The sequence below is a fragment of the Tursiops truncatus genome, chromosome 3 (assembly GCF_011762595.2).
Source record: "Tursiops truncatus isolate mTurTru1 chromosome 3, mTurTru1.mat.Y, whole genome shotgun sequence".
Taxonomy (NCBI): Eukaryota; Metazoa; Chordata; class Mammalia; order Artiodactyla; family Delphinidae; genus Tursiops; species Tursiops truncatus.
Window position 1 is genome coordinate 26145759 of NC_047036.1, and position 24975 is coordinate 26170733.

General features: G+C 45.8%; 1 protein-coding gene and 1 long non-coding RNA gene across 11 annotated transcripts in view; both read left to right on the plus strand.

Annotated features, from left to right (window-relative positions):
• PDZD2 (PDZ domain containing 2) overlaps positions 1-24975 on the plus strand; it is a 372865-nt gene that overhangs the window by 177078 nt on the left and 170812 nt on the right. Inside the window, exon 1 of one of the 10 annotated variants that reach the window (XM_019930196.3) lies at positions 10437-11339. The exons of the other annotated variants lie outside the window; for them this stretch is intronic. The gene's annotated coding sequence lies outside the window, so the exon portion shown is untranslated. Of the gene's footprint in view, positions 1-10436; positions 11340-24975 lie in introns of those variants that run through there. 10 annotated transcript variants of the gene reach the window in all.
• LOC141278262 (uncharacterized) lies at positions 11347-24510 on the plus strand. The gene is made up of 3 exons (XR_012330639.1): positions 11347-16286; positions 16401-20136; positions 20520-24510. It is a non-coding gene; the product is annotated as an uncharacterized lncRNA (long non-coding RNA).

Here is a 24975-nt window from a genome sequence, read left to right on the forward strand (position 1 = left end):
ATTGCTTGGGAATGGAAGAAAGGTCAAAGTGGCTGAACTTCATGATGCAAAGAGTGATCATGGGAAGAGAATTATAAACCAAGCCAGCAAGGTTGGAGAGAGGCGAGGGACTTCAAGGGAGCTCTAAAGATGATTGCAAACCTATCCTTGTAAGAAGACGTCCGTCAGAGAGAGAAACAGAGGACACAAAGGATATTTTCAAGGGTCCCAAGTTTTAACAGTTTATGTGTTTTGTTTTCTGCATAGTTATTTGCCTATGAAGTGTAGATAGGATTTTTATAAAAACTGAGTAGCAAGTACAAACTAAGGTTGTCAAACTTAGCAAATAAAAAGTTCCATACAATATTTGGAACTAAATACTAAAAAAGTATTCATTTTTCACCTAAAATTTTAATGTTAGTGGGTCTCCTATATTGTATCTGTCAACTTTAGTACAAACCTGTGGAAGGAAGGGCAGCAGCCCCAAGGAGATGAAGACCCCCGGGGAAAGGAATCATCTCTAGGATACTGCCCCCTTTTAACTCTACTACAGAGTCTATTGAAGCCCTTCGGGGTAACTCAGTGCTCACTATTGGAAGCCAGCTGACAAGGCTGAGGGTTGGGCCAAGCCTGGAGGTGGGTAGTGGCTACAGTGGGTTTTCTGTTTCTGAGTTTGTCCTGGCCCAGCCCCAGTTCTCAGGGGTAGGTCAAAGTAGAAGACCCCTGTGGGCTGCAACGAGTCCAGGGAATTTGGGCTGGTCCAGGGAACAAGGCAAGAGAGCTTGATGGTACAGGCAAGGGAGGTAGAGACAAGGATGTGCTATTATGTCCTTGAAGGGAAAACATCGAATCATGGGCAGTTGACAGGAATACATTTCACGGGATTAAGGCTGGGTGGGATTCTCTGCCAGGTTAGCCGGAGTTCATGAATGCCTCTCGCAGATGGTGGGACTGTTTTGTTTTTATACGTAAATTATGACATGGATTTAGGAAATCAGATGGGAGGGAGTCGCTGCTTCACATAAGTGAGGTCATCCCTGGGGGAGTTTCAAGATGCTGGGGAGGGGCACTTTAAGCCAACCTGTGTGAAGTCTTGACTGTGAAATGGGGGAATGAGCTAGGCTGTAGTGAGAGAAAAGGACAGTGTAAGATGTTCAGGAGGCCGTGAAGACTAAAAATCAAAGTGAAGTGAAGTGGGGGTCACCTACACCTTGGAGTGACCAAATGTAAAAGGTACAGTAGTTGCTGAGGAGATTTTTACAGGCAGCAAGGCGGGGTGGCGGCGGGGCTCTGGCGGTGAGGAACCCGGCGAAAGGAAATCCTTTTTGTAATTAAGGAATTCTGTCCTTCAAAAGGCACCACCAACCCCTTACTGAGAGTTTCATCCCCTGGGAGCGCTAAGGCTCCAGAGATGAGTAAATTCCAGTTTCGGCACTCAAAGGACTGCCAGTCTAGCCGAGGCAGAGAGCTGTAGACAGAGCCATGCTGGAGTTTTATCAGAGATACAGGGAAAGTACGGGCCCGCAGAGACTCCCCTAGGCCAGGCGCCATCTTGTCTTGCCTGGGTGCATACAACAGCTTCCTCACCTCTGTCCTTGCCTCCATCCAACTGGCCTCCCCGGAGCCGGCATGATCGTCTGACATGGAAATCCGTTCATGCATTGCTCTGCCAAAAGCCCTTCAAGGATGAAGCCCAAACCACTTCCTCACAAAGCCCTGCTTCTCCAGCCCCTGTCCAGTTTTCCACTCTCCTCACTCCGCCTCCAGCCGACCCCACTTGCAGCCAGGCTGAACCTCTGTGAACTCAGAGCACGGCGCCCGTGTCTGTGCTCTGGACCTTTGCACTTGGCAGTTCCTCTTCCCGGAGTCATTTCTTCATCGTGCTAACGCCTGCTCACCCCCATGGCTCAGCTTCCAGTCACGTCTTCCGGAAGCCTTCCCTGACCTTCCAGGTCTAATTAGGTGTCCCTGATGGACTTCTCATAGCCCCTGAACTTAGCGGTTAGCCCACACTGCATTGGAACTAACGCCTGTTGCTATATTTGTCCTGCCACCATCTCTAAGCTCACTGGACCCACGGTCCGTGCCGCTCATCAGTGTTTTCTCAGAACCTAGTGTGGCCCTTGGCTCGATAATTCATACCCTAAAGTAAACTCATTTGCTAAATTAGACTTTTTCAGGGTGTTGGAAGAGACTCGTCCAGGTTCTCTTAGGTGATTAGAGTCTATGAAAAGGATCTCCTCTGTGTGCAGGCAACTAGAGGTTTCCTCAGAGCTCTGGAGTGGACATGAGTCATCAAGACAGCCTTTGCAGCAGCGGGGGATTTTGAGCTTAGTGTCGAATGTTCTCCAAGAGACCAGGGTAGGGAAGAGGGTGTTGCCCAAGCCAATTGGCCGCTCACAGCTGTCGGGTTCTTTTGTTAAACATCAGTAGCCTCCTATTATCAGGACAGGTTGAGAACGCTACAGCCTCAGTGCCAGGTGATAGGTTACCATGAAAGCAAGTCCTTGACTCCTGCCATACTTAGAGAGCAGGTGTTAGCAAGTAGGCACAGAAATAGTCCTACCCCCTGCTTGGGTAAATTTGGTACATCTCCCCTGCTGTTCTTGTTGGCGCTCCATTGGGCCCCTTCCCAGCAGGTCCACTCTGAAGGGCATGCAGTAGTCCTCTGTGGGCAGAATCACCTGATTTTATCATCAGGCCCAGTGACAGAATCCTCCGTTAACTGGTAGGACCCCAGACATACGAAGTCCCTCTGCCGAAGCACCACACCCTGGACTCTTACAACTCAGCAGGCAGCGACAGAGGTGGCTGTATGAACCGTTCTAACCCACTTATCTTAAAAATTTCTCATTCCACGGAGGAAAAACAGTATTTCTAACCTTCATTTCAGTAACTGCAGACCCTTGTGCTGCAGATTTAGGTAGTGACATTTCAGATGTCTGCTGCTGGATGGACTTTGGTAAGTGTCGTTCAGATGCCAGCTCAGCCTCTGGAGTGTAGATTACAGTTGTCATCGCTTGATAGCCTATATCAAAATATTTTAAAATAAATCTCAGACAATATGAAGAATGGATAGGGACTTTCCAGGCAAGGGACAGACATAAGCAAAGCTCATGAGTGAATTACAGGTAACCTTTTCTTAGTTGATGTGAGTTAAGCCCATGTAAATAGACCTGAAGGAACTTAAATGTCAGAGATTCTTTCCCATTAAGGTCCATAATTGTGGCCTGGCATCTTTTTTCATTTGTACAGTGGGAATAATAATAGTATCTCCCATATGCATATGGGGGGGAGGATTAAAAGACAATACAGAGAAGAGCTTGGCATGATCCCTGGTGTACAGTAAATGCCCAATAAACATTAGCTACAATAGTTTTTACTGTTGTTGTTGTTAATACTAAGATAGTAATAGTTGTTTTCCCAGTGCCTAAACCAATACCTGATTCACAGTAGGCACTCAGTAAGTAGTTTCAGGAATGAATGTTTTTTGTTTTTGTTTTTGTTTTTGGCCGCCCCGCACGGCATGCAGTTTCTTAGTTCCCTGACCAGAGATTGAACCCACGCCCCCTGCAGTGGGAGCACGGAATTTTAACCACTGGACTGCCCAGGAAGTCCCAGGAATGAATGTTTTATATTCATTCATTCAACACCTATTTACTGGGCCCAGTGCTAGGCCCTTGGAATAAAATAGTAAACAAGGCCGCAGTCTCTAAGGGTAATCAGACAAGTGAATGGGCAGTGGGGATGCTATTGAAGCTGTAAGGAGGGCCTCAGATATATTCCAGGGGAGGCTCAGGGTGGGATCCCCAGAGATGATGTCTGAGCTGAGCCCAGAGAGGCGAATAGGAATTGATTAGAGGTGATTCCGGAAGGTGGTTAGAGTGTGGAGGCCAATCACAGCTTAGATGTGTTAGGCACCCAAGGCAAGATCTTTCTTACAGTTCTGGGCAGGTAATTTAGTTCAGGTACTTAGTTCATATCCCAGAGATGCTTCAAGATGCCTGGAAACTCAAATTAAGTTTTAGATTTTCTCATATCCAACCACACTAAAATCATTCATGGATTCTGACTGTAAAAGACGGAGAGTTCTTAAATTCTTCTTAAGAACTTAAGAAGCAGATGTTGCCACCAAGTCTGGAGAATGGGAGATGGAAGGGATCTTTTGGTTTTCTGGTTTGTGTTAATGTTATTTATGCTATATCCAGGAGTGTAGGCTTTTATTCTTGGGCTTCCAGTTCTTGCAACCGATCTTACTGAACCTGTTGAAGACCTCAGGTAATCACTACATGCCCTTTTTGCTTCCACTGTGTTTTTTAATCCATGTTCTAGATGAGAGTTCACTTGATTGGGCCCCAGGTTGTCTGTGGTTGCTGCAGGGGTGGGTGGGTAATGGACTAGGGTAGAGAGTTAAATAAATTCTTCCATGGCCTTCTGGCTGTTTCACCGTATCTTTGGGGTAGAAGATAGAATCAGATGAGGGAGCATTTGTAGGCTGATAGCCAAGTCACCTGGGAAGCCACCAGTGAGGAGGAGCTGGCCTTTGTCTAAGTTCTTCAGCTTTCCTAGGACCAACATTGACATCACTTTCACTGGGCTCAGGCCCCCAGTATTATATTGGGTTTATTTCAGATTTTCAGGTTCCTTTCATTGTGCATGGATATTTGAAGGTTCTGGTTCTAGGTTAATTAACTCCCACTTGAACCCCTGCCATGACTAGACCACACTCTCAAGTGTTTACTAGCAAAGTATCTTAGAACTCATACATTCACTTACCCATTTGTCCAAAGGTTTACCCAACAAAGATTTACAGAACACCTCCCAGAAGCACAGTACCGTGAAAAATAAGGAAAGGAGAGAGAATGGCAACTTTTATTGTTGATAAATTTTTAATAGCTCGCGGTGGGGTGTCTCGACCTCAGTACTCTTGCTACTGACATTTTGGATGGATAATGCTTTGTTGTGGGAGCCTGGCCCGTGCTTTGTAGGATGTTTAGCAGCATTGCTGGGCTCTACCCACTAGATGCCAGTAGCCCCCCTCCCCACAGCTGTGACTATCAAAAATATCTCGACATTGCCAAATGTTTCTTGGGGGTCAAAATAGCTGCTGGTTGAAAATCACTGGCTTACGATATCAGGCATCATCCTATACTGTGTGCTTCATTTTCTCATTTAATCTCCCCTTTTCAGCAAGCCTGTAAGGAATATAGTTTGAATACGAGAATAGGAAGTGTTAAATTACCCAGAGTTCCATGCGTAATAATTACAGGATTTGGACTTTAAATCTAGGTCTTCCTTATTGTACTATATCCCCAGACTGCCATGCAACACATAGTCCTAACTCCAAGGAACCCTACACCCAGCTGGAGAGATGTGATATGAATCAAATAAGTTACAGTTGCGTTCATTGCAGAATAAGTGATGAGAGCACGCAGGAGAGAGGCGCACTAGGGGAGTCACAGGTCACATCCTGCAGAGGTTAGAATGCTCTTGGAATATCTGTGGGTAAACACTTTGACTTGGATAGTGATTTTGTGTTGAGCAGTGACAGGAGGTGAGATTTGGAAGGGTAGCATTGGACAGCAGTTAAGAGGAAGAGCTGGTTCCAGATGCAATCTTTTTGAGTTCCAGTTCCTCTGCCTACTAGTTGTGTGACCATGAGCTAATTTAGGTAATCTTCTGGCCCAGTTTTGTTGCCTGTAGGATGGGTTGTAAATAATAGTACATAGTCTTAAGATTGTAATAAGGATTTAATGAGTTACTACATAAAGGGCTTAGAACAAGATCCAGCATCCAGTAAGTGCTCAATAGATGCTAGCAAGTTAGTACTTGATTCTGTTGGACTTCAAGCGTCGGACTTCAAATACTGTAAATAATGGGAGCTTTTGAATCAAGGCCTGCAAAGATGCTCCAAAGGTATTGCAGTCCCCCTTCCTGTGTTCATGGCAAGATCATAAATTGGTATCTTTGGGTCGGAAACCAGTCTCTGGCTCTAGACCTTCTCCTAGAGTACCAGTTCAAATGGTTCAACACCTCTGTGGGCGCTTTGGGTTTGAAGCATCGAAGACATCTTTGCAACAGAGATTCAAAGAGGGGAAGAGGCAGCTTGGACATCTGTTCAGACATTCATTCACTCATCCATCCATTCAATCAACATTTACTGAATACCTTTTTTATTCTGGGCATCACGTTTCTATTAACTACATCTGGAATGCCAGTAAGTCACCCCTCTGCCCATGTGTCGGCTGCAAGTTTATTGGATAGAATTGTCACTGTTTAGTTTTAAGACAATTCAAAGTTATTTCTGTGGCTTGTGTTAAAATCCTGAGGTTTCTTCTCATGCTCCCCTTGGTACCACTGCTGGGCTTCGTATTTATGGAGATCTGATGGCCCTGGATGTGGTTGGGGATCTTCTTCTGGGAATTTCCTCCTTCTTCCTCTCTCCAGCTTTTTATAGCTACATAAGGTTTAGATCTGTTAGCAAACACTTGGGTAATTATGCTCCTCTCTGTTTATAGACTCAGGATAAATTGTCCTAATGGGAAAATATCTGTCCTTTGGCGTAATTTGGACCGGCTTTTAATTTTTTGTTTGTGTGTGGTTCGTTTGCCTTTCTAAAAATCATTTTGATGTCTGTTTCACTTATGAATCATCTATTGTTGATATACAACAGCACTCAATAAACCCCACTAAAAATCTTTTCTTGATCTAAAAGTAGTTGACGCTGGGAAAATGCGACCCATACATATGCCTTTCTCATGGATGCTGAATTAAAGGAAACAGTTGGATTTTAAAACTCTTAGGGAACATCTGATAAGAGGTCCATAGAAATGACCCACCAGAGCCTTAATCACCAGCATGCTGGAAAAACTCAATTCAGCTCAGTTTGCCTTAAAGCATCAAAGTCATACTGCATTTGTATTCATTCATTCAACAGTCATGGAACACTTAACTATAAGCAAAGTTAGAGTATAGATGAATAGCTAAGTGTTTCTAATTAATAAAATAGAGATGTACTTTGATTCGATTTTTAGCTTTGTGGGAGATAGCAAGGCATACTTCTGATCAAAAGGCAAAGTCAGTCCTTCCTTCCTCTGCTATGCAACTGTGCCTCCCAGGCAGTGTAAACCTGTAGAAGACTTGGTTTTTAATCAGTTTGGGCCAACAAGAATAAATACTTCTTTTTACAATGTTTCCTCCCTCTCAAGAGCTAAAAATAATGAATGAGAGGCAGTGGTGTAACAGTTAAGCACACCCTTTTGATTCAGACTAAATGGGTTTGAATTGGGACTCCAACATTTACTAGCTGTGTTACTTAACCTCATTGTGACTCAGTTTCCTTGTGTTAGAATAAGGCTAATAATTATATCCACTTCACAGGGCTACTACAAAAAATAAATGAGATAGACAATCTACATAAAGTAGCTAGCACCGTGCCCAACATAATTATAGGAAGAGTTTAATAATTCATAGCTATCATTATCATCATCAACTAATATTTGTGTGCTCAGTAAACAAAACGTAATGCTGTCCTGGGACTTTCCTGGCAGTCCGGTGGTTAAGACTCTGTGCTTCCAATGCAGGGGCCGTGGGTTCAATCGCTGGTCGGGGAACTAAGATCCCACATGTGGCACTGCAAAAAAAAAAAAAAAAAAGGTAATGCTGCCTGTGTATAGAAACAATATAGAGGAGTGAATCTATAAAATATGCTTATCAATGTCTGAAGCTGGGCATATTTTTAGAGATACCCACCCAATAAACAAAGGTCCGATGAGATGTGGGCATATGTTTTAAGAGAGAATGATATTCTTTTGGCACTGTGTTTCTGAATTAGGGAACATGTATGCTTAAGACCACTGCACGCCCCCCGCCCCCCCATTCAATGGAGTAATGAGGACTGCAGCCCTAGAAGGGAAGGAAAGGAGTTCTCCAGCCTGGCTTCTGCCTAAACACACAAGACTATCACTGGGATGGAGTCTGAGAGGTGAAGATTGCACAGTGATGTCAATGTCAAGTCAGTGACCATTAGCATCAAGCACGTATTCTTTGTGTCTGACCCAAATTTCAGTGTTGCACTTTGAGTCTCTTACCTCTTCTGTCTTCTGTAGAGATGAAGAACAGCTGGTCGGTGTCCTCTTTATAATAACCTTTCAAGTGGGAGGAGAAGACTGTTAAGTTTGCCTTTAGGCAGTTTTTCACTCTAGACTAAACAACTCCAAATCCTTTAACCTTTCCTCCTAGGTTCTATTTTCTGTCTCTTTAATCATTTTGGTTTTCCTCTGGAACCTTTCCAGTGTCTCCACGTTGCCCTTAAAATAAGGGGCCTCAGACTGGACCTACCACCCTATTAAGAGTCTATCCGCTGCCAAATTCTTTATTATGGGGGAGAGAGAAATGGGGAGAGAACACTTTTCCTTTCATGTCAGACTCCCACCAACTGAATTCACCCCACTGCCGTGTTGCCTATTTCTTATCAGTACAACACAGATTCCTATTAAATGCACAATCATCTGTGATCCTCACATCCTTGTCAGTTATTCTCCAATCTAGATATTAAGCCCCGTTTATGCCTGCCATTTTGATCATCGCCCCTCAGGATACTACTTTTGTAATCAGCCATCATGCTGAACTTGAAACTGTTTTACATGAAACATTTCCTTCATGTGTTGAAGCCAATTTGGATTCTCTTAGCATATTGGCAACTCCCATTCAAATTAATATTACTTGTAGGCTCTGGGTGTGCATAGAGCAGTTTTAAGTATTATTTAAACCAGACCTAGGATAAAGTTGGAGGCCACATTTTAAGCACCCTTGTTTACTGAGCCACTGATCTCTTTTCCAGTCTCCAGTGAAACCCAGTGAGGGAAAAGACAGACCAGATCATATCTTTCTGGCCTGCTGATGAGAATGTCATATGCATTCAAAAGCCTTCCTGAAATTAAGATATTATACAGATGTGGTCAAATTTTAATTCTCAGCACATACACACCCTAAACGGAGCTTAGACACAGAGTGGTGGAGGAAGAGGGGAATATTTATTTGCGTTATGCTTAAAATCAGCATTGATTTGCACATCATAAATTACATACCAGATGGAAGGGGTAGAGAAAGTTAGAAGAAAACCGTCAGTGGAGAAAGCAATCAGAAGGAAGAAAGGGAGCACTTCTGAAATTATTATTCGAAGATTATTCAATTTGAACCTAATTCCCATAAAGCTTACCAGATACTGAGATGCCACATAAAAGTATGCTAATGAGTCCACCAGGACTACCACCTCCTGGCAGAAGAGAGGAAAAGGGGAAGTGGGGAGGAACTAACATTCTCTGGGACCCTTATAATATTTGTAAGGCAGTCACTTTCTATTAGAGAGTTCTGATACACTTGGCTTTTTCTAAAATCATCAGTTTAACTTGCTTTGACCCAGGAATTGCAGTATTTTGAGGACTGGCTTGTTCTCACTGGGCACGTGTACTGTTCTCCTAAACTCCATTGTCATTGTTGGTTGCCATGCCATACCACTTTGAGATATACTTTAGCCTGGGGTTTTGTTTCCTATTAGTACCTCCAAAGGAGGAACGCCACCGCCTGGCATTCCTGCCCGTGTCTGTGTTTGCTGTTGTGCCAACCTGAATGAAGCAACTGGGGGTAATTTCAGGACTGGTGATTATGATAATTATTTACCACGTGCTCCGTTGGCTGCCTCCGAGAGTGGGTAGATGTCCAGGCCAGCCTGGACGTGGGTTGGCCCCTCCCAGATTCTAATTACCCTTTCCAGTGGCAATAATGGTCCCGAGAGCGGAAGCCTTCTTTCGCCTCTTTTTAATTAATTGCTTTGAATTCTACCAGATCTGTCTATTGCAGAGCTGCTGGATGCCCAGGAAGAGAACCATAGCTTAGAGACATAGGGGTGGACAGTAGGACTGGGACAAGAGTCTGGCATGAACCCCGAGGCGTGGGGGTGAGGGTGTGTGCCTGTGTGGCGCAGGGCTTCAGGCTGTGGGGAGATCTGTGCCCTTCAACCACAGGCGGTCCCCATACCTCTAGCTCCCCCTGCGAGCTCCAACCTGGATCCCTTTCCAAGCTAGGTGAAAATGTGTTTTGAGCAGAAGTTCCTTAATCGTTTGAGGTTTGGCACAGCGATGCTTTTCCTTTTCAACAAGTGTTCAAAGTGGGAAAAAGGAATAAAATACAATTGAAGTTTTGAAAAGCAACCTCTTCGCAGATCTCACTTCAACCCCCACCCCCCTCTCTGCCAGCCCCCATCCCTGCTCTAAGAAAAGCAAGCACTCTTTTCCTGTCTTCTTTGTATTCCCATTAATTTAAGACAGGAAGCCCTCAGAGGGTGTGATGTAAACAATTCGGCCTCGTGGGTCGGGCTTCCTCATCAGTTTGCAGCTGGAGATATGGCTACGCGGCCCAAGCCCATTCATGCCTCTCTGGGGGATGACTTGTTGACTGAACCACGCAGAAGACGGGAGGGGCGCGGGATCGGGAGAAGGTGTAAAGGAAATGCTTCAGTTGTGCAGTCACCGGCGCTTGTAATTCAACAGTGGTAAATTCGGTTTCTCCAGCAGAAGGAATCTGACTGCAGCCCTCTGGAAAGTCGTCTGATACCCCGCCCGGCGTGTGATGGTTGTGATTGTAGTTCGGGGCTCCCCGCCACCCCACCCTCAGTAAGAACCCGCGCAGCTGCTGATTATGAAACGGAGTGGTTATGAAATGAATTGAAGTCGGGGAGGTGGAGCTTCTCGCGGCGGCTGGAGGGAGAACTTCTGACCGGGCGAGGGTAGCTGGGTAGGGCGTCTTCTCCTCAAACCTGCTCCCAGTTACGGCTGGAAGCACCGCAGCAGTTGATACAAGCAAAGGTGTCTGCGTCAGAAACCCCAAACTCCCTGAAACCTCTCCGGGGCGGTTTCCTTTTTCCCTGCGAGGGGAGTGACCGGGGAAGGGGTTCTGGAATGCCGTGAGTTTTGACAAGTGAGCAGGGAAGTGACGAGCCGAGCCGGGATTCCATTACAGTCTTTTCATAACCTCCCAACCGGGGCTGGAGGAGGGAGGAGGGGATCCTCCCACAGACCTGCAGCGCTCGCAGGCTAGCCGTAGGGACTCCTGCAGCAACCATGCTCCAGAAGGACCGTCGGGGGGCGCACCGGGGAGCCGTGTCCCAGGCCGGGCGCCCGCGCTGAGCAGCCCCGCCCGCGGCCAGCAGGTGATTAGACTCAGGCTCGGCCCCGGGGCGTGTGAGCCCAGCCCGGGAGGATTACCCGGGGCCAGCTGCTCCTGACCGAGCCTCCACCGAAGGCGTCGAGAGGAGAACCACCCCCCCGCCGCCCCCCCGGAAGGTGACTTCACAACTGGAGGTAGGAATCGGCTTAGCAAACAAAAAGCTCAGGCGTCCCCATCCGATCCGGGTTGGGGTGCGGATCGAGGCTGCATCCACAGATGTGGAAATTGAGCCGCAGCCTCCGAGAAACGCGGCAGCCAACTAACCCCCGCGGTATTGATCTCGCAGATGACTTGGGTGTCTTGTTTTTGGCTTGGGGGATTTGCGTGTTTAGAGACGGTTTGTGCTCCTTGGGAGGAGTAACCGACATGGAACTGGTTTGTCAATTACTAGACAGAAGGAGGCGCCCGGAGTGTGTGTGAGCGGCGGGGCGGGGAGCGCTGGGGGGTTGGGGGAACCAGGCACAAGTCCGGAGGGGCTCCAGAGCCACGCTTCTTACAGTCACCTCAGAGAAGAGGTGCTGAAGCCCAAGAAGGGAGAGGCGGTGTCCAGCATCCCAGGCAGCTGTTACACTGTCCTCATCCCCGCGCCCGCCTCTGTCTGTGACTAGCAGGGGATGAATCTGGGGTAGAGAAAAGCTGCGGCTTCTCCCAGCAGGAACTGTTTATGATCCCTCAAATGATCATAATCTCCTCTGGAGACAGATCTTGGCCCTAAACTACTAAACAGCCTGCTTGGACAACTCCCTCAACCCTGATTCACAAAATGTTTTGGTTGTAGTATCCACAAATCAAAGATTTTAAAGATGAAGGCTGTTCGCGGAAAGAATGACGTTTTCTGTCATGCCGCAATTCCCTAGTAAGCAGTTTGTAAACACTAGGAGTGAAATAAGTCAAATCTTGTCTCATGAGATGGGGGGTGGGTAAAGAGGAGGGACCTACAGCTGTCACCCTGGGAACCAATTCCTGCAGAACAGATTCCGTGTATGTAAATAGTAAATGCCTTTCATAAAAATAGGTCAGGCTGAGTTTCATATGGTCGGGGGGGTGGCATAAACTCTAAATAATGTGGAAGTATCTTTAAATACACATAAAATATAGTACTTTCAGACTTCGCACTCCTATACTGTTCTGCAAGTCTAAATTCACTTTGCAAATGAACCGAAAAGTAAGGTACAAGGGGATCTCCCTACCGCCAAAAGTTCATCTGGCAGTCATATCCTCACTAACCTGTAGACAAACGTGGCACTCTTCTCTTACTGAGGTGTTAACAGGACCCACCCACAGTTAGTTGCCTTCAGGACTGCTAGTCAAACCCGTTGTCCCTCAGGTGCTGCCCTGGGGACCCGTGAGTACGGTGGGCTTTGGGAAACCAGGCCAGTGTCAGGTTCTAAAGGAAAGAAAAGAGTCCTCAGAGTGTGTCACACACAGAAGCAACAGAAATAGGATGTACCAGGGAAAGTGATGGGGAAACCAACGTGGACTCAGAGTCTCAGGCTTGCCCGTGAGCTTTCAGCCTTGATCTCTGTGAGCCAGCGCGGCTGGGCGTAATTGTCTGAGGAGATAGAGTCAATCTCTTCCTAATCGAGGGGGAAAGGAAGACAGCCGGCCTAAAGAGCAGTAAGGTGTTCCACAGCTGCCTATCTGTTTGCCTTCTCTCTTCCGTGAGTTGCCTGACACCACCCTTGGCGCAACTCCCTTTTTTTTTTTCTTTTTTCTTTTTTTGCGGTACGCGGGCCTCTCACTGTCGTGGCCTCTCCCGTTTCGGAGCACAGGCTCCGGACGCACAGGCTCAGCAGCCATGGCTCACGGGCCCAGCCGCCCCGCGGCATGTGGGATCTTCCCGGACCGGGGCACGAACCCGTGTCCCCTGCACCGGCAGGCGGGCTCTCAACCACTGCGCCACCAGGGAAGCCCCGCAGCTCCCTTTAATCCTCTGTTCCTACTGATCTCCATAACTGCAGGCAGGTCACACTTAAGAATTGTTTCTTTGAAAGGAAAGAGTGGCCCCATTCCTGCCTGTTTCCCGGGCCATCGAGTTCTCATCTCCCCTGCTCTGCCAGGTGTTCAGCCTTTGCTGCCTTCGTCAACTCTTCTCCGTTTCCCAGAGAAAGCGAGTACCTTTGCCGCCTTCTAGAAGCAGGTTCTCCTGATCTTTGCCTGGGTTTTCATTCTGGAATCTGATTCATTGCCTGAGCTTCCCTTCCTTCCTTATCAAAGCTATACATATACATAATTTTAAAGCCAGATAGTTCTACAAGACTTGTAACTAGAAAGAGCAGTCACTCGGCCCACCTCTCTCCAACCTCAACTCCTGTGCCCCAGAGGCAACTGCTTCAACTCTGTCTGTGTTTCTGAGTAGCAGGTGCGTCCTGGTCCTCCTGGTTCATCCCCCTCGCAGAGCCCTCTGGCTCCTTCGCTCTGGATTTGCTGCTCTTGGGGCCCGAGGCACAGCGTTATCCTGGAATCCCCTTTCATCGTCATACCAGGGATTCATTTTGCTCCTTCTCATGCGGCATCACCTGTTTTGTAGACCCTTATCTTCCTCTTTCTTTGTTTCTGATATCTTGCTGGTAAAACATCTTCTAGAAGTTCCTGAGAAGGGAGTACACGGGAGATAAACTTTTTGAGATCTTCCAAGTTTGACTGATAGTTTACTGGGGTATGAACTCTACATTGGAAATCCTTTTCTGAATTCCGAAAGCAGTGCTCTTCAAGGTTCAGTAATGCCGTTGAGATGTCTGTCATTCTAACTCCCGATGCTTTGAATATAATCATTTCCCCTTCTCTGAAAGAGTTTCCTGTCTTTGTACTGTCCTTTCTCTCTGTAATGAAATCTCATTATAATATACCTTGCTGTGAGTCTTTTTTCATCCATTTATTGGCTTTCATTGGACCTTCTTAATCTGGAAACTCATGTCCTTCAGTTCTAAACTATTTTCTGGAATATTAAAAAAATGATTTTTCTCCTTCTCTCCTGGAACGCATATTAAGTTGAAAGGCGGCCCTCATAGATTGACTCTCTAATTTTCTTACTTTTTCTGTTATATTCCCTATCTCCTTTGAAACCAAATTCTACTTCCTGGGAAATTTCCTCATTTTCTCTTCCAACCCATACATTGAAGGTCCATGTCTGCCATCAAATTTCTAATTTCCAAGAGCTCTTTAAAAATCTCCAAAGTTTTCTTTTTATAACCTCCTGTTCTCATTTCACTGATGAAAGCCTTTCAATTTTCTGAGGATCTCAGTGGCAGTTTCTTAGAAGCTTCCCTCTACTCCCTGTTCTGTTTCTTTTCCTCTTAGTTTTTGTTTTGTTTTGTTTTTGTTTTTAAGTCTCTTACATGTTAAAGGCTTTCCTCAAATGTCTGATAATTTGGAACTGACTACTGAAAGGTTAACGAAGGTCTGCATATCTGGATGGGGCTGATACCCAGGAATAGGTCCACCTTACCAAGAAGAACACCTAGAACGGTGTTTCAGAATCTGGAACAATTCCTGGCACACAGTAAACTTTCCATTTAGATTTGCCAAGTAACTGAATGATGTAGGATCTTGCTAGGGCCCAGGTAGCAGTGATTATCAAGAGCTCCCCAGGTGAGGCACTTGTGTGGCCGGCCCTGAGTACTTCTGCTGTAGAATTGTCCTGTTGAATGGTTTCATTGAAGGATTTCCACCTGTTGGTGGAAGGTCTTTACTTCTGCTGTAGAATTGTCCTGTTGAATGGTTTCATTGGAGGATTTCCAGCTGTTGGTGGAAGGTCTTTCCTCTCAAAGGAAACTGACCAGGGGAAGAGAAATCCCCATACCGAGGGGAACTGGTGACTGCCGCATTCTGTGAGCCAGACTCGGACCGAGACCAGGAGTCTAGCATTTGGTATGGAGACCTTCTCTGATTTCCCTGTGTTTAAAGCACACCCCTTGCCTCAGCTACACTTAGTGTCTCGGATTCCACAGTTGTTCTGATTCAACAGAGCAAACAGGTCTCAGAATTGTAGGCAGTCACTTGGGAGCCAGGACTGAGAGAGGTGACCTGGGGTCTGACAGCTTCAGGCACGGTCTCCAGCCAGCCCTACTGCTCTCGGGCCCCTGACCCCTCAGTGCCTGGTGCCCCCAATTCCAGAAACCCTGGAACTCTGTGGCATGAGTTCCTGCCGGCTTCCAGGCTTCCCATCCTGCTGTGCTAGGTTTCAGCTTTCTTTTGTCTGTTAAGTCAATTACCATGGGTTAGACCACTTCCCAGCTTCCAAAAATTTTGTCGCGGTCATTGTTTCTTCTGTTCTCTTTGTCTTTGAGAGTTTAGTGAACCCGTCCCCCCATACTTTAAAAAATTCCTTTTCTCTCATTTCAGTCCATCACATTTACTGGTGAGTGACTCTCCCTCCTGCTCTCAGTTCTTTCTTCTGTATTTATACCCCTCTGCCGCAGGTGCCCACTTGGGACAGAATGCTAACAGGCCACGGTACACTGTCAGCTCAACAATAACCATTCTAAATGTCCAGACCCTGAACAGAGTGGTTCTTGGGCATTTATACCAGGTATGTTAGCATCTTCTCTGTCAGGTCAGTGATGCTTCTTCCTTGTAGGTGTGGAGTATCAGGCAGAGGCACTTCTCAGTGTGTTTGACGCTGTGGCTTATCAGAATTCTATCTGTGAGGATAACCGTGGGGCACACGGACCCCTCTGAATATATTCATGTTCGTTTCCTTCTGTCCTCGCCGGAAGCCCATTGCAGGCTCAGTGGTCACATGGACCCAGCAGCATCCATTATCTGAGGCGATGAGTTCACTCCAATTGTGGTACCTCCTTTCCATACCCCAGAGACAAGTGTAGGAAAGAGTATGCGATCCAAGTCTGGGCAATGAGGTGTGAAGGAATGTCTCTTATAGAGCTCCTAGGGAAGGTTTGCTCATTACTAAGAAAAAGACACACACAAAAACAAATGAACCCTTTGCTTCCTTGGTACACTGCTGTCTAGAACGGCTGTAGGCATCTTGCCACCAGCCTTAGGATGAAACCAACATGCATGAGAGAGCAGATCCCAGAGAGGCGTCAAGAAGCACCATCTTTCTCTGCACTTCCCATCATGTGAGATGATTAATTTCCTCCTTGTTCAAGCTATTTTGAATCGGGGTTTGGTATCATTTGTTGCCAAACTGATACAGGTGGATGTCGATTTACACGGCGTCTCTTTTCCAAAAGGAGTGAAGGCAGACCGTGGGCTCACCTTAAGGAAGATCTGAGCTGCCCGATTCCTCATTCTGATTCCAAGCAGGATTCCTCTCTACTCTACTGATTTTCCAGGCAGATGAAAGTAATTCTGTCTTCCAACTTCAAAGGAAGGAATAACCAGTGAGACATTTTGAGGGAAAGAGAGGATTCCTTTGCTTTGGAGATTGCTAGTCGATCCCAGCGAGAGAACGTCTTGGGGCTGCCCCAGAAATGAACACCGTTCTTAAAATGAGGAGGCCATGAAGAAACCCCGTGCACTCCAGCCTGTGAAAAAGCCAAGCGCGTACCACTCACTCCCTCGGGGGTGGAGGCTGGCAGGTCTGTCTGGACACTTGGTATCATTTCCTCTGTCTTCCACCCTTTGTCTTTCGTGTATCCCAGACTTGGGGAAGCTTGGACGATGAAATAAACTCCGGAAGTGCTCAGTGGAATGCAGGAGAAAGTAGACGGACCGTTCCTGTTTTCTCCTGTCTGACTCAAGTGGCAACGACACACTGTCTTTATTTTTATGAACAGGAGGCCCTCCTGATCTCTTCCATTCCCAGTATAATGTCAGCCTAAGGGAAGCCTTTGATCGCGCTTAGCGTTATACCATCATTTTCCTGCTTGTATCTGCATCTAAACCAAAACTGTAAGGACAGGCACTTCATATTGTAATGTAGCCAAGATTTATTGAGCACCTACTACTTGCACTGTTACAAGCTTTACACATATGAACTTATCCTCACAACAATCCTGTGTAGAAGGTACCACTATTATTATTATCCCTGTCTTACAATGGAGATCACTTGAGGCACACGGTATTTGGGAAATTGCTCAAGGTCGTCCAGCTTTTCAGTGGTGGAACAGAGATTCAGATGTCGGCAGTCTGGTTCTGGAGGCCATTCTGTGCTATATAGCATGTATGTTTCATGCTATATAATTCATCATTACAGCCTGAACACCCTTACACCATCTGTAGTATGCAATAGGGATTCAAACGTTACTGTGACTGAATAAACTCAAGGATTTTTCAGTCATTACTGACTTATTAATTTTAACGGCAACATGTTTCCCCATAAAGTTAAAGGACCATAATCTGTTTAACTATTTCCCCAGGACTGGACATGTAAGTAGTATGGCCTAAGGTATCTGAGACAGGGACCATCCTGAGAAATCTCAGACATGTGGTCCCTAATTGGGAGGTGACCAGGAGACATCTTTATTTATTTATTTTATTTATTTATTTTTTTTGCGGTATGCGAGTCTCTCACTGTTGTGGCCTCTCCCGTTGCGGAGCACAGGCTCCGGACGCCCAGGCTCAGCGGCCATGGCTCACGGGCCCAGCCGCTCCGCGGCATGTGGGATCTTCCCGGACCGGGGCACGAACCCGTGTCCCCCGCATCGGCAGGCAGACTCTCAATCACTGCGCCACCAGGGAAGCCCCAGGAGACATCTTTTAACCCTCCTCTTCCTCCGCCCTCCCTCACGCATTACTCTCCCCACCCTCTGTCACCCCGAGGAGCAATCCTAACTCTCATCCCAGCTCCAGATTCCCGTTACCATCATTGGTACCCTGCGTAAAAGCAGATGGCGTTACAAAGGCTTCAGTATTCCATACTGCTAGAACTTTCTCCGGGGGTCTCTGTTAAAGGTTGAGCGTTAGTTGGCAGGGAATTACCGTTTGAACTGTGGATCTCTGAAACGCCGCCTGCCAAGTGCCGTTTTCCAGGTGGTTTCTCATAACAGGTCGTTTTGCACTTTTGAATCCAGAGATAATATATCTGACTCTTTCATTTGTTTTTTAAGACTTTTGGCTGACCTCTGGGATTCTTGTTTTAATTGCCAACTGATAGAAAATATAAACGGAAAAATGTGCTCGCGTGCAAACTTTGGAGTTTGTTTTATCTTTGGAAATTGGGGGTGGGGTGAGGGAAGAGGATTAAGGAACATTTAGACAATTTTGTCTGGTGGGTTGTCTTCTTGACAGTTTCCCTTGTTAGGCCCTAAGTAAACAAACACACCGCGGATCATGTGAGCACCTTGTAGATGTTACTCGCAGTTTAAACAGTTTCTGTTTGTATAAATTAAATCATACCTGAGACATGTTAGAAGACCTTGATGTTTAAATTTAGAGTAGTCCTATGGTGAGATCCTTTGGTAAGATAAATAATCTTTTTTCCTAGATTTTTTCTAGGTTTTTTTCTTTTTTTACATTGGAGATGTGTTGGGGACAAGTCAAAAGACATATTTGTCCCGAATACATCTCCAGTGTCTATGCACGTATGCATACGTGTGTGTATGTGTGTTCTCCTTCCTCCCCTGACCCCTGCATTCATTCTCTGCCTTCCTCTGTACCAAGGGGCTTATACCTATGAACTACAACACCTGGACTCCATTGTCCTGTTTCTGGTTGGGTTCAGCAATGGGAGACGAAGGCAGGAGGAGAGGGTGTCGGGGTATTTATCCTCCTCGCTGCTGTCCCCTCAACCTTGCTGAGGTCCTGACAATGACTGATTTCTCTAAGCACTTATGGACAGCTCACTTTCATGGCTCCAGCATTTATGGACAGCTCACTTTCATGGCTCCAGCTCACACTGTTTCTCCCTTGCCCTTCAGACCTACAGGTAGTAGTGATAGTTTCCCAGCTGTTGCTAGTTTCTAGGTGCTTCCCTGTAAATAGTCCCCGTATAAAACTCTCTCTAGTTCAGCCCTTTTGAGTGTGTCTCCTGTTTCCTACTGGGAACCCTGGCTGACATAGTGTGTGTCCGTCTCTTTCTCATACAAAATCTTGATTGTCATGTCTGGCTCTAAAACGCCAGTTGCATTTACTGTAGCACATCTGAATTTGAATCGTATCTTGTCCTGTCCGTGAGTTGTCATCTTATTCTTGTGTCTCTTCTGTCTTTTCTGTTAGATGGTGAGGGACAGGGGTGTGGATTATTCTGCCCTCTCCCTATAATGTCGAGTACAGTCTTCTACATACAGAGGTCACAACAATTGTCAACTCTTGAAGTAAGATAATAGCATACACATAGGAGGGCATGTATAATGTGGGTATAATATATCTGTGATTGTTGATTTTTTAAAATACCCTTTATTTGTATCTTTATCAGTTCATGTTTTTATGAAGTAAACAATGACCAGGTATCAGTTATAGGCAACTTATTATGCTAGGTATTTACATTAATTTTTTTTCAGAGTTCTTAAAGATTCCTAAAGGGGGTTTCAGAAAGAGCTGAAATAACAATTTTCAAGCTAGAAGGAATCTCAGAATGTAATTTAGTTTCATCACTTTCAGGCGGAGCTTGGGCTCAGTGGTTCAGTGTTTTTTTCTGGGGCACAGGTAGTAGGTGGTCTGGATGATGCCAGAACTTGGTCCCCTGACTCTCTGCCCAGGGCTTCTCTCCCCATCTTCCTCCAGTCGGTCAACCTGCTCACTCATAGGTGCTCTCTGGTGAAACCAACCTCCATAAGGTACCCCTTAGAAAGCCTCTCTGCTGCCCCTTATTGCTTCCCTCTGTGTTGCAAATGCAAACCAGATCGTCATGCTCTGAGCTCATAAAAGGGCCTAATAGGATGCAGACGGTGGATTCTAACCCAGGCTCCAACCTTAGCCCCACGTGTAGACAGCTGGGGGAATACTTGGGCCAACCCGCAGCCACCCTTGGCCATCTCCCTACACCAACTTGAAGCTTTAAGCTTTGGAGCAGCATTTTACGAGGGGGTATGAGGGGCTGGGGCTGGGGTAGGTGAGTGAGTGGCAAGTCCTGTGGTTATTGCAGCCAAAGTCTCAGGCCTCATCTGTGGGGATGCGATCCCCAAGTCAGGCCCGGCTGCTTGCAGGGCCTTTCCTGTGGGGGGTTTGCCGATGGGCACTGCTCCTGCCATGGTGGCCCTTCCTGCATCCATTTAGCACAAGGACCAGAGTATAAGGTGTTCCCTACGAAATCAAAACCCTCTGACTCCGCTAAATCACAGCTTAAAGTTGGTTTAAAATGGATACGAAAAAGCCTTTCCTTAATGGACGGAGAGAAAGCAGATTGGCCTAGGTCTGCGTGTGATAAGACGAATGTCGGTAATTAGGGTTTGTTTCTCCATATGTTACAGGTTTTCACATATGCAAGACAGCTGGAGGCTGATAAATTGCTACAGCTCACCTGTAAGACTTAGGTTCGGGAAGATCAGGGAAAGAGAAGCAAGGGATGGTGTCTTTACTGAGTGCCTGCTCTTTGTCAGGCTTTGTCCTGGCAGCTTTAACTAAAAGATCTCACACCCAGATAGCTAAGTGTTATGCCCATTTTGTAGATTTGGAAACTGAGGCTCCCAAGGGCTGTGACCTTCCCAGAAGTACAGAGGTAGGGTGAGGTGATATGTCATCTCCTCAGTTCTGACTGTACAGATAAACCTGGTCAGTGAAGTAGTGACTTTCCAAACCCAGCTGGCCCACATCCTTGCTAAATGACTCTGGGGAAGGTTAGTTTCTCTGCCTTGGTTTCCTCAGCTGTAAAGTGGGGATCATGTGCATTGCTCCCTCATAGGTTGGTGGTAAGGATTAAAGCACTGAGTACGAAGTGTTCATCTCTGTGCCAGGCACATAAGCCCTTAATGAAATTTAGCTCCTGGACCCCTAGAGCTGGGTTTGTTGCTTCCCCTTTCTGGATGTCCTTTGTCAGCTATCATCTCTTAACTTCCCTGAGTCGTTTCCTCGGTCATAAAACGAGACTTGGGTTAAAGGTCAGTTTTCTGAATGGAGAAAAACCCAAGAAGAATGAGGCAAATCCCCATCTTTTTTTTTTCTTTTTTAGTATAGTTTCTAGTGCTTGTTATCATTGGTGGATTTGTTTTTTGGTTTGGTTGCTCTCTTCTTTCTTTTTTTTATTACTTAAAAAAATTTTTTTTAATAATTATTTTTTATCTTTAATTCACATTTATCTTTAATTCACATCCCCATCATTGGCCATTGATGATTGAACTCAGTCTCCAGCGCCTCTCCCTTCCCCAGAGGTCAAGGGGGTGGGATTGAAAGTTCCAACCTTCTAATCATGCCTTCAACACCCTCCCACCACCACCCCGCACCCCTGCAACCAGCCTCCGTCCTTAAGGACTTTCAAGAAGTCACCACATTATCATCGACTCAGATGTGATTGAAAGGGATTTGTTAAAAAGATACCTGTTTCACCTTTATTGCTCTGGAGCCATTTCAGGAGCGAACTAAGGAAAGATGCCCCTATGACTCTTACGTAGGGAATTCCAAGGGTTTTAGGAGTGCTATGCCAGGAACGGTGGGCAAAGACCAAATATTTATTTCTTTCTATAAATCACAATATCACAGTGTTGATATATAGTTATCATCATTATCATCCTCATTTTTTCCTCCTTCCTCACCCTTCTCCTCTGAACTAAAACTCAATGGCCGCAACAAGCACCCTGTACGGCTTGGAGCACTGCTCATTGTTCCTTTCCACGTAAGTCACTGAAATGGGTAATGGGTGGGAGCTCAGTTATGCTCCCAGGGTATTTAGGCCCTTCTTCGGAATGTTCCAGAAAATTCTCCCTCTCCTACATACAGACTTCTCTGGCTCCCATTGCTGTTGGGAATGCCTTTAGCAGTGCTAGAGCTTAGAGGGTGGGTCTCACCCCTTCAGAAGGTGGTGGTGGCATCTGGGAGGATTCATGACCACACAGCTGCCGGGGAGTCTCCCCGTTGCAGCTACTCTCCTGCCACTCTTCAAGGCACCACACTGCAGCTGCATCAATTATCTTTCAAAGAAGAAGACAGACAGACAAGACAGAAAGTCAGCGTCCTCCCAGCCTGGCTGGTGTGGCACCTGTCCTGTGGGAGAAGCACCTGTTTCTGGGTCCTCTAGACCCAACCTTTCGGATTTCCCTGGCGCCCCCCAACTCTACCCTGGGAAAGCCCACGTGTGATTCTGTACTACATTTCCATGGCTGCCCTGCTGAGGAAGAAAGGCAGATGGGGGCAGTGTGGGAAGTGAAGCTACCAGGATTTACCTCGTTAAGCCCAACTCAAATATAAGGCACGGTCCTGCCCCCCCAGTAAAAAAAAGATTATCACCAGAAATGAGGGAATGGCCTTATATTTAAGTCTTTACAAATTCTCTCATGCTGTGGAAGGATCTCACAATTATTTTGAACATCAAAGTGTTATTTAGGGAACACACATTAGCCTGAAATGACCTTCGTCAGTGCTGGTTTTGGATGCTTTAGAGAGGTCAACGGAGGAAATCATATCTTAAAAAAAGGTTTACAAAATCTAGTAATATTCCTGGGCATCTGACCTCACAGTAACAAGTGTTGGATTTCTTTGTAAACAAGACTTTTAAAGATCATTTAAAAATGGAACAAGGCAAGAACCTTATGCAAATAACTGACATGGAAGTAAAGGGGATACGTTTTGGAAAACTCAAAATGTAGCCATAATCACAGGCAGGGTGTAGAAAGGCCACTGAAGACTTTGAATAAATGTTTTCCTAATGTGTGAGAGTCAGGGATGGGAGGAAACGAGAAACATTTCTAAATTAGCATTAACTTATGCTGTTTACATAGTACTTGTGTATATGATATTCTTGCACATACATGTGTATTGCTACATCAATCACTTAAATAGCATATAGTAAATATTTAAAATGTTACGTTTTTAATATCTTAGATGGAATGTTTACATCTAATGATACAGTCTTTCATTTACATCATTCATATTTCTCTAACCCCCCTGCCCAGTTTTTTCAACTATGTTCTGATTGGGACAGTAGGTTGCTTGTATTTGGGCTCACTTCATGACCCCGCTGAGATGGCCTTTGTTCGCCTCTATAGGAAATGCAAATTAATGTCAAGAAGTATTTTTATAACACATGTTGTTGTCACCTTGAATTGTTGCTTCAGTAACTCCACTCTTGTTTCTTACTTGAACTTTCTTGGTTTGCAAGTGCCAAACGAAAATAAAATAAAATGAACAGGAACGCAGAGCATTAAATGGCTCAGATATATTTACCCTAAAATCAGTAAGCGATCTAACCTGAGCAAAGGGGTACCAACTTATATTTAGGGGTCCTTATAGCCTTATATCCACACATACGTGGTGTCTGGAATTGTTCTGAGCAGATTATGAGGAGTGTGGGCTGTGTGAAGCTAGAGCCCTTGACACGGTTGATAATGGTGTGAGCAGAGTCCTGTTCATGGAGAAGTCGTCTACTGAGAGCAGTCAGTCTTGGGCCGCCTGTCAACTTGTGGTTTTGGTGAAACAAACAAGAGAATTCTCCTCAGGAAATATCAGGAGGCTAGACCTCACTCCTCCGGCCCCTCTCCGTCCTCCACGTAGGAGTGTGGACAGGTGTCCTCCCCAAGAGCACCTGGCCAACAAGTGGAATCACAGCCCAATGGGGACATTTCCACTTGGAAAAACCACATCTCCAACAAGAAGCCACCTTACTGAAGAACTTTATCTTCTCGTGAGACATATTTTCCTAGAAAATGAACACAAGATGTGTTTAATCCCAATGTGTCAACGTGAACGGGCCTGTCATTGTCCCCTCGCTTCCCCAGAGCATGGCTTTCTACCCTTTTGAATGTTACAAAAATTGTGGACCATTTTAGTTGTTGAGAAACCATGCCTGCCCCCAAAACTTGCAATGTTGGTATTAGTCAGGATTCTCCAGAGAAAAAGAATGGAGAGGAGATATATGTGTATAGAGGGTGGGGGGGAAAGGGATTTGTTTTAAGAAATTGGTTCATACAACTGTAGGGGTTGGCAAATCAAAACTCTGTGGGGCAAGCCAGCAGGTTGGAAGTTCAGGCAGAGTTTCTGTGTTGCAGTCTTGAGGACAATTCCTTCTCCTTTGGGAAACCTCAGTCTCTTTTCTCTTACTGCCTTCAACTGATTGGATGAGACCCACCACATTATGGAGCATAATCTTCACAAAAAGTCCACTGATTTAAATATTAATCACATCTTAAAAAATGCCCTAGGGCTTCCCTGGTGGCGCAGTGGTTGAGAGTCCTCCTGCCGATGCAGGGGACATGGGTTCGTGCCCCGGTCCGGGAAGATCCCACATGCCGCGGAGCGGCTGGGCCCGTGAATCATGGCCACTGAGCCTGCGCGTCCGGAGCCTGTGCTCCGCAACGGGAGAGGCCACAACAGTGAGATGCCCGCGTACCACACACACACACAAAAAACCCCTCACAGCAACATCTAGACTAGTGTTTGATTAAACATCTGGGCACCATAGCCCAGCCAAGTTGACACATAAAATTAAGCATCACAGTTGGGATTGATAACTGCTATCTGCCCTATTTATATTCTATATTTTGAAGTAAGAATAAGATGATATAGAAAAATCAAGAAAAAAATAACCTAGCAAGCATCCATATTCCTGCCACTCAGATTTAGTCGCCATTAGTGTTTTGCCATATTTGCTTTTAAGGTTTTTTCTTAAACAAAAAATTAGTCAAAACTTAAGTTCCCCCATCTCGTTACAGTACATCTCCTTCCAGGCTAACTTTTAGATGGTTAAATACTATATTTATAGATAAACACATGCATCTT